Consider the following 12,956-nt stretch of genomic DNA (forward strand, 5'->3'; position numbering starts at 1 on the left):
AATTTCAGCATTTTTAAAAGTCAGAAACTATTTTTAATCAATTAAAAATGAATAAAAATAACCTAATTGAACTAAAATCTCAAATAAATCTCAAATCAATTTAAAAATTGATGAGAATATTTTTCATAGATCCATCATATTCAAATAGGTTAGGAAAATATTTTTGTATTTTTTGAATATCAAAAACTATTTAAAATGAATTAAAAATAACCAGAAAAGAGAAAATTCACAAAAAATATCAAATGACCAAATAATAAAAATAAAAATCAGAAATAGAAACTAGAATTTATTTGGAGACTAATGCAATTGGTCCCATAATTTTTGGATTAAAAATGAGAGAGATATTGATTTTTGAAATAAAAGGGAATAAACAAAATAAAATCAGAAATTGAAATAATATGGAAAATCAGGGATCGTTGGATGTGTTTCATTAATTGATGTGGCGCATCAAATGGTACAGAGGCGCGCGCTCACCATGAGTCCAGGTCAATGCGTAACACACAACATTAAAATAAGTCATAACAATCAAAGGCCAAGACCAAATCTGGAAAATGAATCCAAGGGTCCACAATGCATCTGGCAATGGGACGGCCACCAGAGCCACCTTCTTCTCCGGTGAGCTTGGATTTTCCGGCCAAAATTGCAGAGATCCAAAAGGCAACCAAAATGCACGATCCATAGCTCTTTAGAAAGCTGGGATGATGTACATCATCCCTGTGCCACTCAATTCCACTCTAGATCTCTATATTAAGAGAAATCAGAGATGGAAGTTCTGTGGTGTTCATCATGAACTCAATGGATTTCAAAAATTAAATGCATAATCATGATGCCTCTATTGAGAGGACTTCAGCCAACACAAGATCCAAGCAAATAGGTCAATGGATGATGAGATTCGAAGAAAATACCAGTTGAAGAGTAAGCTTGATTTCTGGAAACTTGAGCTTGATTCCTTGCTTTCTTTGCCAAAACAGAAGATCAATGAGTTGAAGGATGAAGGTTTAGAAGCTTTAGATCCAAGGATTCAACCAGATGTAGTTGAATTTTGGATCTGAAAAATTTGAAAGAAAGTGAGATAGCTTCTTTGGTATTGGTTATGGTTTCAGTTGTGCAGCATTTCTGGCGCCATTAGGTTGAGGAAGAGTGAGGCTGAACAACTCTATATATAGCAATTGACAAAGGCAATGCATGAAAATTTCATGTGCATGAATGAAGAGGGCCTCCATGCATGGGCCTGTACAGGCGCATGGAGGGCCCAAATCTAATTGATTTGGCAAGCTTAACATCAGCATATTGGTTTTGGACGTGCAGATATGATGTAATTGGATTATGCATGAAGTTTGAAACAAGTTTCCATAAATGCACCAAAATATTCCCTTCTTCGAAAATGCCATTTGCCAAATCCAAACATGATCATGTGAGTAATGGTTGGAAAGGTCTTGATTTAAGGAACAACTGTTATGTTGGACAAAAATCCATTTGAAGTGTGGAAATTTATGAAATTTGAGTTTAAAGTGCAAGGTGTATGACATGTCAAAGCAAGGTTTCTAAATTTGGCCAATTTTCAAGCCCCTCTGTTTTGTTGATGCAAGCCCTAAATGAAAAAACTTCAAACATCAAAGTTGTAAATCTTTTCAATACAATCAAAATGGACTTCAATTTTGCATCATTTGGATTTTTTATGAAAGAGTTATGCGCACTTGAAGTTGGACTTTTTTGCCTTTCAATGCATGTGGTCCAAAAGGACCTATAACGTCTTGCATTATCACATGTATTTACTTTGAGATTTTGAAATTTTGTTCAACATAACATTTTAAGTAGACATCTTAATCTTTCCAATTCATTTGATCCCACCTCAAAATCATAAAAAATGAATGAGTTATGTCCTTGGGAAGTTGACCCAAAATTAGGGTTTCAGTCAAAATGACCTATAATGTCTTGGAATGGGAGATGGCCTTCGAAGCTTCAAATCAATTTTGATGAACATGAACGTTGTTAATATTGTCCTTAAGAACATTTTTTATTTTGAAACCATCTCCATTTGACCAACACATAAAACGTTAGGTCTCAGTGCATTTCAAAATAGTCAGATGAATTGACTGATCAACTTCTCAAGTCCACAACCCGTATCTTGATGAATTGATGATTGAGGACACTCAAATAAGTTCAAATATGCATGAAATGATGAATTAAAGAACTTCCCTTGATTGTATTTGACCATGGGCTGAGGTTGCTTCAAGAGCAAGGCATTGTGATGCACAGATGAATTAGGGTTTCCTTGAAGAACAAGACCTCAAACCCTTTGACTTGCTTTGATCAAAATGATGAATTGAGATGCTAGGGAGACATATTTGATGGATGAGAGCTTTGGGAACCATTACCATGCTCCTTCATCTTCTCTTGGCCATCTCCTTGAAGCTTTGAACCTTGTGATTGCTCAAGCTATAAACAAAAGATGTTAGTGACATATTTTTGTGCTTTGGTTAGTAAACAAAAATGAGAAAAGCAATGATATACAATTCAAGCATGCTTGGTGATCTCAAACCACTCACAAAAGGTTCTACCCAAAGGTAAAGGGAACCAAGATGCTAGTGATCCTTGAGGCAATGCAAATGCAATGTTATGATGCCATGAGGGATCTTAGGGACAAAATTAGGGTCTTACAGATGCCCCTATTTATGGTCATTCTAGCCGGAGAAGTGAAGGTTAAACTCTTCGTCTCGACGGGGTAGAATGGGCTTAAATAATAACAAAGAGACGAATTTTGGTCCCTAAGAGACCTCATGATGTAGATGTATGCATGCAAATAGTAAAACTTTGTGGGAATATGCGTCCACGAAAGAAAAAGAAATCCGGAGAAACTGAAAATCCAAAGGAGTAATACACTCACTAGGGAGACAGAGACTCTGAGGGAGTAAAGGGTGAAAATGCGTGAGCAGGTCACGACTTGAGACTTGCTGAGAGACACGGAGAGGATCCATGAAATAAATCAATGGAAGAACTCGAGCTGACTCGAAGATGCATGTATTGGGGAATATGCCAATACAGCAGAAATTATCCCTGACGGATACTTAGGATAAAAATCCGGACTCAGGTGGGGATGTCCATAAAGGACTCGGCTGAGGAAGATCCCAACAGGAATCTCCTGGGGAAGCAACGGGATGAGGTATTACCGGTTACTGGGTAATAAGCTCAAAGAGACGTGTGATCTGAACACCGGTATGAGGGTGAGAGAACAACATGCCCTGGAAGAATGAATATCTAAGACCGGTATAAGGGTGAGAGTATCAATCATCCAAACCATCTGAGGAAGACCTAAAAAGGTATATTTCAACTCAGGAAAATCTGACTCCACAGGGGACAAAAAGTCATAATAGGGAGTAAAAGGAAGGAATACCAGGGATGCCGGTTACTGGGCATATAATAGGTGACCAACCAAAGCGTGAATTGGGGAATATTCCCAAAACACTCATCATCCGAAAGGAGGGCAAAAAGCAAACTCGATTATGGGATGGACATTCGATTCCAAAACAGGGATACGAATCTTACTCAACTGGGGGAGAACAAAGGGCTTCGACCAATGAGTGCATGAGACATATTATCTATTACCGTCAGAACGTAGATAATATACTCGCATGGAAGATTATCCATAACCGGTTACTGGGTTAATAAAGGATAGATCGACCGACAAAGAAAGGCATCGGGATACCGAAACTAGGTATATAATTGTAACACCTCAAAATTTGCCCTCCTCTCTTGGGACTAGCTTAACATATTGCATAACATTCTTAGGTCATTAGGCATTGCATATTGCATATCATGTGGTTACATTGTGCAAGTCATCCTCACAAGTCTTGATCAGGAGATGGAGAGGTTATGTGCAAGCTAGGGTTTTATTGGACTGGTCATTGATCATCTGAGGATGTGGAGGTCCAAATTAGGGTTTTTGATTCTCAAGGAGATTGAGCTGCATCTTGTTTGAAATGATACATCATCATCATCATGGTCTTGTTATCATCCAAGAAGTTCAAGTGTTTGATCATATACCTTGAGATTAGGGTTCTGACCACTGGTCAACCCTAATCAATTGCATTGGGCCAATCAGGGCATGGCTAGGAGATGGGGTCTATGTTGGATGTGGGGATCATCATGTGGTTTCATGGAGCTTATTGAGGCTAGGGTTTCATCCTTGAGCCATTTCATCAGAGGATTGGGGCTCAGATTGATCAGTGCATTGCCAAATTCATCTATCAGCTGAAAAGTCAACTGTGGTCAACTGTGCTTGATTTTATGGATTTGGAGATGGGAGAGAGTTGGATACACTTCATTCATGTTGGAACAAGTGTTGTTTGACATGTCAAAGCTTAAGAATGAAGAAAATAAAGTCAGAACAAAAATTGCCAAAAATAGAAAGTGACTTGTAATAGAAGTTTCCAAAAATGGAAAGTTTTTGACTTCAAATTTACATGTCCAAGGAAGCTTCAAATGAAAATTTGTTCAACATGAAAGTTGTAGATCTTGTTCTCACCTTTCTAAAAAGTCCAAGAACTTGAAATTCCCATGTATGGTTGGCAAGTTATGGTCCATTCAATTTCAAAAATGACCCATAATCAAAGTGGCATAACTTCCACATGGAGTGTCCAAATTGAGTGATCTTTTTATGTGCAAACTCCATTTGACATGTACTTTCATGGTGCATAATTGGAATTCACCAAAAGTGGTCAATGCAAAAGGTCAATTTTCAAGTGCACAATTAAAAATCCAAGGGCAAAATGGTCCAAGTTGAGAAATAATGGGAATTTTCGCATGGGAGTTTTTGCAACACCTCACATATGCCAATTAGAAATTGTCTCAACTGTCATAAACTTTCAAAGTCCAATATTTGACTAAGTCATTTTGGAATTGCACTTGAAATTGCATATTTTGGCATAGCATGTTGAAAATGAAAATTACAAAGCCAATTGCCATGAGACAAGTGCCAACACATCACAGCTGGTATTTGGAGAGTGTGTGAGCTGTCATACAGCTGTCACAAGCCCCGGGGTGAAATGTCCATTTTGCCCTTGCTTTGTAAAATTGCATTTTTGCTAATTACATCATTTTTGGTTAATTTGTGATTAAGAGGTGGATTAAGTGGAGGTATATAACATTAATCATAACTGAATTGTAAACAGAATCACAAATCACAAGAAACTCTAACAACTTTTCCCTCCAATTCTCCAAATTCATCAAGAACATTCAAGAACCAAATTCAACAAAACTCCTTCAATTCTTCATCAATTCGAGTGATTCTTCTTGATTCGTGCTCCATGGACCTTGTTCTTCAACTGTTTTGATGTGCCATTGCCTAAATCTCCAAGAACCATGACTGTTCATACCTTGCTCAACTATGGCATTTTGAGAGTTCTGGCAATTGAAGCGATCCTGAGCTAAAGTGTGAGTTCCAATCATCTTCCTCGAGCTTCATCTGCATCTGTTTCATGTAATTACATCGTGAATCATCCAGAATCACCACTGCCATCACAACAAGGTTAGAATTCGAAACTCACCGTTGCTCTAATTGTGATGTACGTTTGAAAGATCGTTGCATGTAGATCGTCGTGATGTGCTTAATTTTGATTATGATTAACTGTAGAGAGAGATATCATGCTTTGAATGTTTGAATGTGAAACCTAAAATGATCGATCCGTGCGCTATGTTAGGAATTAGGTGAAACTAGTTGTGTATTCGTGATCCTCTTGCTTAGACCTTTCCAATGGTTACCTGCTTGTGAATTTTCATGGAGTTTGGATGTTCATGTGTTCTTGCAATTTCTGGAAAGTTGATGATGATTTTCTGGAAAAATAGCTTGTTTGATCCGTCCATTTGCCTTTGCTTTTGAATTTTGGTGTTTGGCGCCTTGGTCAGCCAATGAGAACATTTCGTTTCCGCGCCTGAAACGACGCCGCTTTGGCAAAGTTCAGCTTATTTTCAAAAATGCCACTGCTTCATTTATTTAATTAATTATTCTATTTCTTTTGAATTTGTTTTTTCATTTAATTACATGATCTTAGAAAATTCCTATAGGCTTCAAAAATCATCCAAATTGAGTGCAATTTTTTGCATTTTTTTTCTTGTAATGTGTAGAATTTAATGATATTTTTTGTGAAATTTTTGCACGTGTGGAAATTTGATTGGCCTATTGATTTTGTTCATGTGTACATTTTTACATGTTTCACCATATCCTTTATGAAATGCTCATACATTTAAAGAAATGGATGAAAATTTTTGTGCTTATTCTGGACATGTTGATGGTGATTTCCATGTAAAGTTTGTGATTTTTGGATACCTGGTGATTGAGATATGATTTTTTGAATTAAGGTGTGACAATTTGTGTCACACCAAGCTAGGTCAACCTTCTGATTTTATTTGCATGACCTAGGATTGTTGAATTGCTCTAATGTTTTGCATGGATGATCATTGATATGTCAAGATAACATGTGATTTTTGCTGGAATTTTTGATAGAGTTTTCAATTTGATTGATAATTTTCTTCACTGTTGGTTCATTTTGCAACATTGTGTGACACATGTTTGTATATTGTTTGTGAAATTCTCATATGGTTTTGGATGAAGATGAAATTTGGTATTCTGATTATAGACACATTGTAGGACATCATGCTTTTGGTCCCATTCATTTCTTAATTGTTCTCACTGTTTTATGAATTTTTGAAGTGAATGCTTGCTTGGATGTCTTGAATTGGCTTACATAATTGTGTCTGGACTTTTTGATTTTTATTGACATACTTTCTTTTGTCCAATTGAGCTGAAAATTGACATGCTACTTGTTGATTGTGTCCTGTTTAGGTGTGAATTATTTGAGGATTTTTGGAATTGTTTTGGTATGCCTTTGATTGAAGTCATTCTGTTTGGACTTTTGGTGTTGTATTTGACCTAGTTTGTGGTATATTGTGCATGAATTGATATTGGTGAATGATATGAGCATGAGACCAATTGCATTTGCTTTCTATTTGTTTGAATGTGATTTTGGATTGGTTTTGCTTGCTGTTTAGATTTTTTTTATCCCTTTGGACCCTAGGCTTGGCCTAGTGGTCTAGTTTCTCACATTTGGTTTGGATTTTCAGGATGAAATGCATAATGCTTAAGGAGATTGCTTCAGGGCAATTTGAATTGAGTTTGGTTGATGTTTATAAACTAACTTGACTTTGTTTTGTAGGTTGTGATGCTTGAGCTTGGGCTTATAGCTTGCACTTGTGTGCATTAACTTGTGTTGTCTGTATAGATTAACATTTGCTGTTTATCGTTGGTTTGTCTGAGTACTGATGATACTTGATTGATTTCAGGTACATTTAGTCGCTTACAGTTCTTTAAGAACTTGCTTGCTGCTGCTTGGTTTTTAAACCACTTGAGGTAGGACTTCTATTCTTCATGTAGTCTGGAAGACCTGGCCTGTTACTTGGCCAGGCAACTGTCTGAAGTCCTCCTTAAGAGGCGATGTTTGTGGTTGTTTACATTTGTGCCAAGCAGGTAAAGACCTCTATGAGGCAATTGGTGGATCAAAGGGATATGCAATCTATCCCTGACTATTCTGTGAGTCGTCCCTCTGCTCACACGGCTGTGTGTTGATGCATTGGGACACAAACCCAAGATCTTGTGCTGTTGCACAATCGAGTCAGAGTCTTTGAGCGTAGAAGGGTCCCTCCATTCTGGACCCACGCTCCTTTGTCTGAAGCTCTCCCTGGTCAGGGATAAGAGCTGTGAAGTCTAATCTTCACTCACCTTTCATCTGCTTCACCTTAGCCCCGTAATGGCAAGGTTAAGAGCGAATACTACCCATGTACAGATGACTTGCTTCGGCAGTCAAACCCATTGTTTGAGCCTCACTTGACTGGTTATAGTGTGTGCTATGTGAATATTTGCTTGAAATGCTTGTTTTGATCTGCTTATATGCTTGTATGCTTGCTTTCTTCCTGGATAGGATTAGATTGCAGTTGTGCAAGTAGGTAGAAACCTCAACGTAGGGCAATGATGCATGACAACACTAGGCTCGAGTCCAGCTCCCTGGTAGTGTGTCTTCCCTTGGTTTCTGGCTAAAATTTCTTTCCCTTGAGGGGGAACTACATCGCCCTGATCCTCGTTCCAGACGAGGTATGTAGGCAGGAGACCGTGCGAGGTCTCTCCGGGCACTTTTTTTTCTTTTTTGCGTGTGTTTGCTTGTTATCTTCTTGCGTGTGTTTTGGTTCGGATGCCGACGTAAGTCCAGTGATTGGCGGTCGGGCTCCACGTTTGCCTTCTTGTGTGTGTTTTGGTTCGGATGCTGATGTAAGTCCAGTGATTGGCATTCAGGCTCCATGTTTGCCGGTGTGTTTATTTGCTTGTTTGGCGTGCGTGAGCCGAACTACGGCAGCTCTGATTCTCGTTCCAGACGAGATACGTAGGCATAGGATGCGACATCCTATCGAGCTCTCTTCCCCTTAACCCCACCTGTGTTGTCTTCGGTGTGTGTGTGTGTGATGTTTTAGCAACCTTTTCTTTTTTTAGAACGTGGATCCCGTCGAGTACGACGGACGTGAGGGGTGCTAATACCTTCCCCTTGCGTAACCGACTCCCTTACCCTTTCTCTTTGGTCGCGAGACCATGCCTTTTCCAGGTTTTTCTGAGCGTTTCCTTTCCCTATCTTGGGATAAATAACGCGCAGTGGCGGCTCTGTGTTATTTTTGTTCCAGGTCGACGCCGGTTGTTTTTTCGCGGATGCGACAATAATGATGACCAATCAAGGGGAGCAACAAACATTACCGACAACCGGTATGAAAGATGACTTGCTGGGGATAAAATTGCCTAATCATAGCAATTATCCAAGAGGATAAGGGACTATCAATACCGAATATTGGATAATGATAACCGTCAAGGAGGGGATTACATCTACCGGATACTGGGTAGAAAACCACAGAAAAGTAACTGTCATCCATTAGGATGAACAAGAAGGTTAACTCTGCAAAGGGGAGAAAATAAGGCTTACAACTACCGGTATAAGGGTAGAAAACCACAGACTCCGCCGAGGATAAGATGAATAATTACCGATTACTGAGAAATTATTCATTTATACCACGGGGAAACATAGGAAACAGTCACAAGAGGCCAATTTAGGATCAAACCAAAGAGGCAAATTGAATCAAGACTCGTCCCAGTGAGGATATAACTCAATAGGGGAACCCATCCCAATATATGTATTGAGAGGAAGCGAAAACAAACCGTCGTCCACGAGGATATAACTCAGTGGGGAATGCGGAAGGAAAGATAAACACTTTCTACTTAATGGGCTGACTCTACATTGAGGGATCAGACGCCGACATCTACTTGGGGAATGTATTACCAGCTAGCAGAGGAATAACAAATAAAGATATATGGCAAAAAATGTAATATGAATATCCGAATGTTTGAAAAATAATATGCACGCATGCGTGGTTTATGTATGATGAATGTTGACAAACAGACATTTCTAACACAAACAACCCCAAGGAGTAAGCACACAAACATCCGGTGCTACATCTCAAGAGAGAAAGCCGGGTTCCACAGAGAGTATCCAATATGTCGGGGAATTAGGGGTACCCGGAAACAAAGACCTTTGCAGGGGATGAATCATCAGTCAATCCAGCTGGGGACATGAGTTTATTGCACAGATAAAATCTGCCACACAAGCAAATCTACTGGGGAATCTATCCAAGGGATAAAGGGATTATGGGGATCAACTACCAAGTACCGTACCCACCAAGGAGATCACATCTGCTGAGGAGGAAAGATCGCTACTCCGCTGAAGGGGAAAGTGGTGAATATCTCAACAAGCATTCCACTCAGTAGGATAAACCACCGAAAGGGCTCCGGAGGAAGAAGATATAGTCATGCCAGGAATATGAACAGATGCCTTACCCTGTTGGAGATCATACCATCCTTGGGAGAGCACTGAGGATCACCTAAGTATCCTTTTGTCATTGTGAATGTTCACTTTGTTTAAAAACAAGTTATGAAAAATTCGTTTATTCAAAACAATGATATTTTCTCAATTAAAGCATATAAAACATTTGTTGAATAGAAACAAATAAGAGTGCAAATAATTGGATAAAAGGCTCAAATTTATTTGATGGAATGGTAGTCTGCAAATGGCAAGGCTCCATAGATATTTTACAAGTTTGAAATTGGTGATATATATTGGAAAAGGGCTACATTGAACATAATGACCATTTCTCCACCAATTCTGAATTCGATGTATTCGAAGCTTCGATTGATGACGAATGAGCAAGAATCTCCGACGGATGACAGTTGTAGAACAAAGTCTTGTCAGGATGCAGTTACTTGCCAAATCCCTAATTTTTGCCTAGATTGCCCCAGGATGAGGTACTCAATCTAGCGGGATACCTATATTCATTTTTTATGTCTCTAACTTTTGCCTGGATCTCCCTTTCGGGTTTTCAATCCACCGAGACGCTCATTTTTTCCTAAGCCGCCCTTTCGGGTTTTTAACTTAGCGAGCTATTCTGTTTTTATTTCTAGGCGAAGTATTTCTTGACTGCATCTGAATTCACAGGACGAGTGAAATCCTCCTCATCCATAGTTGTAAGTATCAAAGCACCGCCTGAAAAGGCTCTCTTAACAACATATGGACCTTCATAGTTTGGAGTCCACTTGCCCCTGGAATCGGGCGCGAAAGACAAGACTTTCTTGAGCACAAGGTCACCTTCTCGGAACACACGAGGCTTGACCTTCTTATCAAAAGTTTTCTTCATTCTTTGCTGATATAACTGACCATGGCACATGGCAGTCAATCTCTTCTCTTCTATCAAGTTCAGCTGGTCATAACGACTCTGAACCCATTCAGCATCAGTCAACTTGGCTTCCATCAGGACTCTCATTGATGGGATCTCCACCTCTACTGGGAGTACAACCTTCATGCCATAAACAAGAGAGAAAGGGGTTTCCCCTGTTAAAGTGCGGACAGATGTACGATAGCCGTGCAAAGCAAATGGAAACATCTCATGCCAATCCTTATACGTGACAACCATCTTTTGGATAATCTTCTTGATATTATTTTTAGCAGCTTCAACAGCCCCATTCATCTTGGGTCTATAAGGATAAGAATTATGATGCGCAATCTTGAACTCACTACACAGCTCTTTCATCATTTTGTTGTTTAAGTTAGATCCGTTGTCAGTAATGATCTTGTCTGGCATACCATAACGGCATATGAGTTGATTCTTGATGAACTTCACGACCACCTGCCTGGTCACATTTGCATATGATGCCGCCAACCCACTTGGTGAAGTAATCAATTGCTACGAGAATAAATATGTGACCGTTGGACGCTTTTGGCTCTATCATGCTAATCATGTCAATTCCCCACATGGAGAAAGGCCATGGTGATGAGATCACATTCAAAAGTGTAGGGGGAATATGAATCTTATCCTCATAAATCTGACACTTATGGCATTTCTTCACATATTTGCAGCAATCAGACTCCATTTTCAGCCAATAGTAGCCTGCTCTTAACATCTTTCTAGCCATGGCATGTCCATTGGAATGAGTACCAAATGAACCCTCATGGACCTCAGTCATCAACAGTTCTGCTTCGTGTCTATCCACGCATTTGAGCAAAACCATGTCAAAATTCCTCTTATAAAGCACATCGCCATTGAGGTAGAAACTTCCTGATAATCTCCTCAAAGTCTTCCTATCTTTCACAGATGCCTCAGGCGGGTAAACCTGGTTCTGAAGGAAGCACTTGATGTCATAATACCATGGCTTATCATCTTTCACTTTTTCTACTGCAAATACATGAGCTGCTCTGTCCAAGCGCATCACAGTAATATTAGGAACTTCATTCCAAAGTTTAACCATAATCATCGAAGCAAGTGTAGCAAGAGCATCTGCCATCTGATTCTCATCTCGAGGAATATGATGGAAGTCAACCTCAGTAAAGAACGTTGAAATCCTCCACGCGTAATCCCTATATGGAATGAGACCAGGCTGATTCGTTTCCCATTCACCCTTAATCTGATTAAGAACGAGGGCCAAATCACCATAAACATCAAGATGCTTGATCCTTAGATCAATGTATTCCTCCAATCCCATAATACAGGCCTCATACTCAGCTATATTATTCGTGCATTCGAAAGTTAGCCTTGTTGTAAAAGGAATATGTGGGCCCTGAGGAGTAATAATCATTGCCCCAATACCATTTCCATACTGATTTACAGCGTCATCAAACACCATACTCCATCTGGAACTAGGCTTTGGCCCTTCACCGAGTGTAGGTTCATCACAATCTTTCATTTTCAAATACAGAATCTCCTCATCTGGGAAGTCATACTGAACTGATTGATAATCCTCAATCGGCTGATGTGTCAAGTGGTCAGCCAAGATACTACCTTTAATAGCCTTTTGAGCTCGATACTCAATATCATACTCAGATAACAACATCTGCCAACGGGCGATCCTTCCTGTTAAAGCAGGCTTCTCGAAGATATACTTGATTGGATCCATTCTGGATATCAACCAAGTCGTATGATTTATCATATACTGGCGTAAGCGCTTAGAAGCCTAAGCCAAAGCACACCATGTCTTCTCAAGCATTGAGTATCGAGACTCACACTCAGTGAACTTCTTGCTCAGATAGTAAATGGCATATTCTTTCTTCCCTGATTCGTCTTGCTGACCAAGGACACAACCCATTGAGTCCTCCAGAACAGTTAGATACATGATCAATGGTCTTCCTTCTACAGGCGGAGACAGGATCGGAGGTTCAGACAGATACTCTTTAATACTGTCAAAAGCTTTCTGGAAATCTTCGGTCCAATCATGAGACTGATCCTTCCGGAGGAGCTTGAATATCAGCTCACATGTGGCAGTCATGTGGGATATGAATCTGGAAATATAATTCAAGCGGCCAAGAAAACCTCGGACTTGCTTC

The sequence above is a fragment of the Lathyrus oleraceus genome, chromosome 1 (assembly GCF_024323335.1).
Source record: "Lathyrus oleraceus cultivar Zhongwan6 chromosome 1, CAAS_Psat_ZW6_1.0, whole genome shotgun sequence".
NCBI classification, from domain to species: Eukaryota; Viridiplantae; Streptophyta; class Magnoliopsida; order Fabales; family Fabaceae; genus Lathyrus; species Lathyrus oleraceus.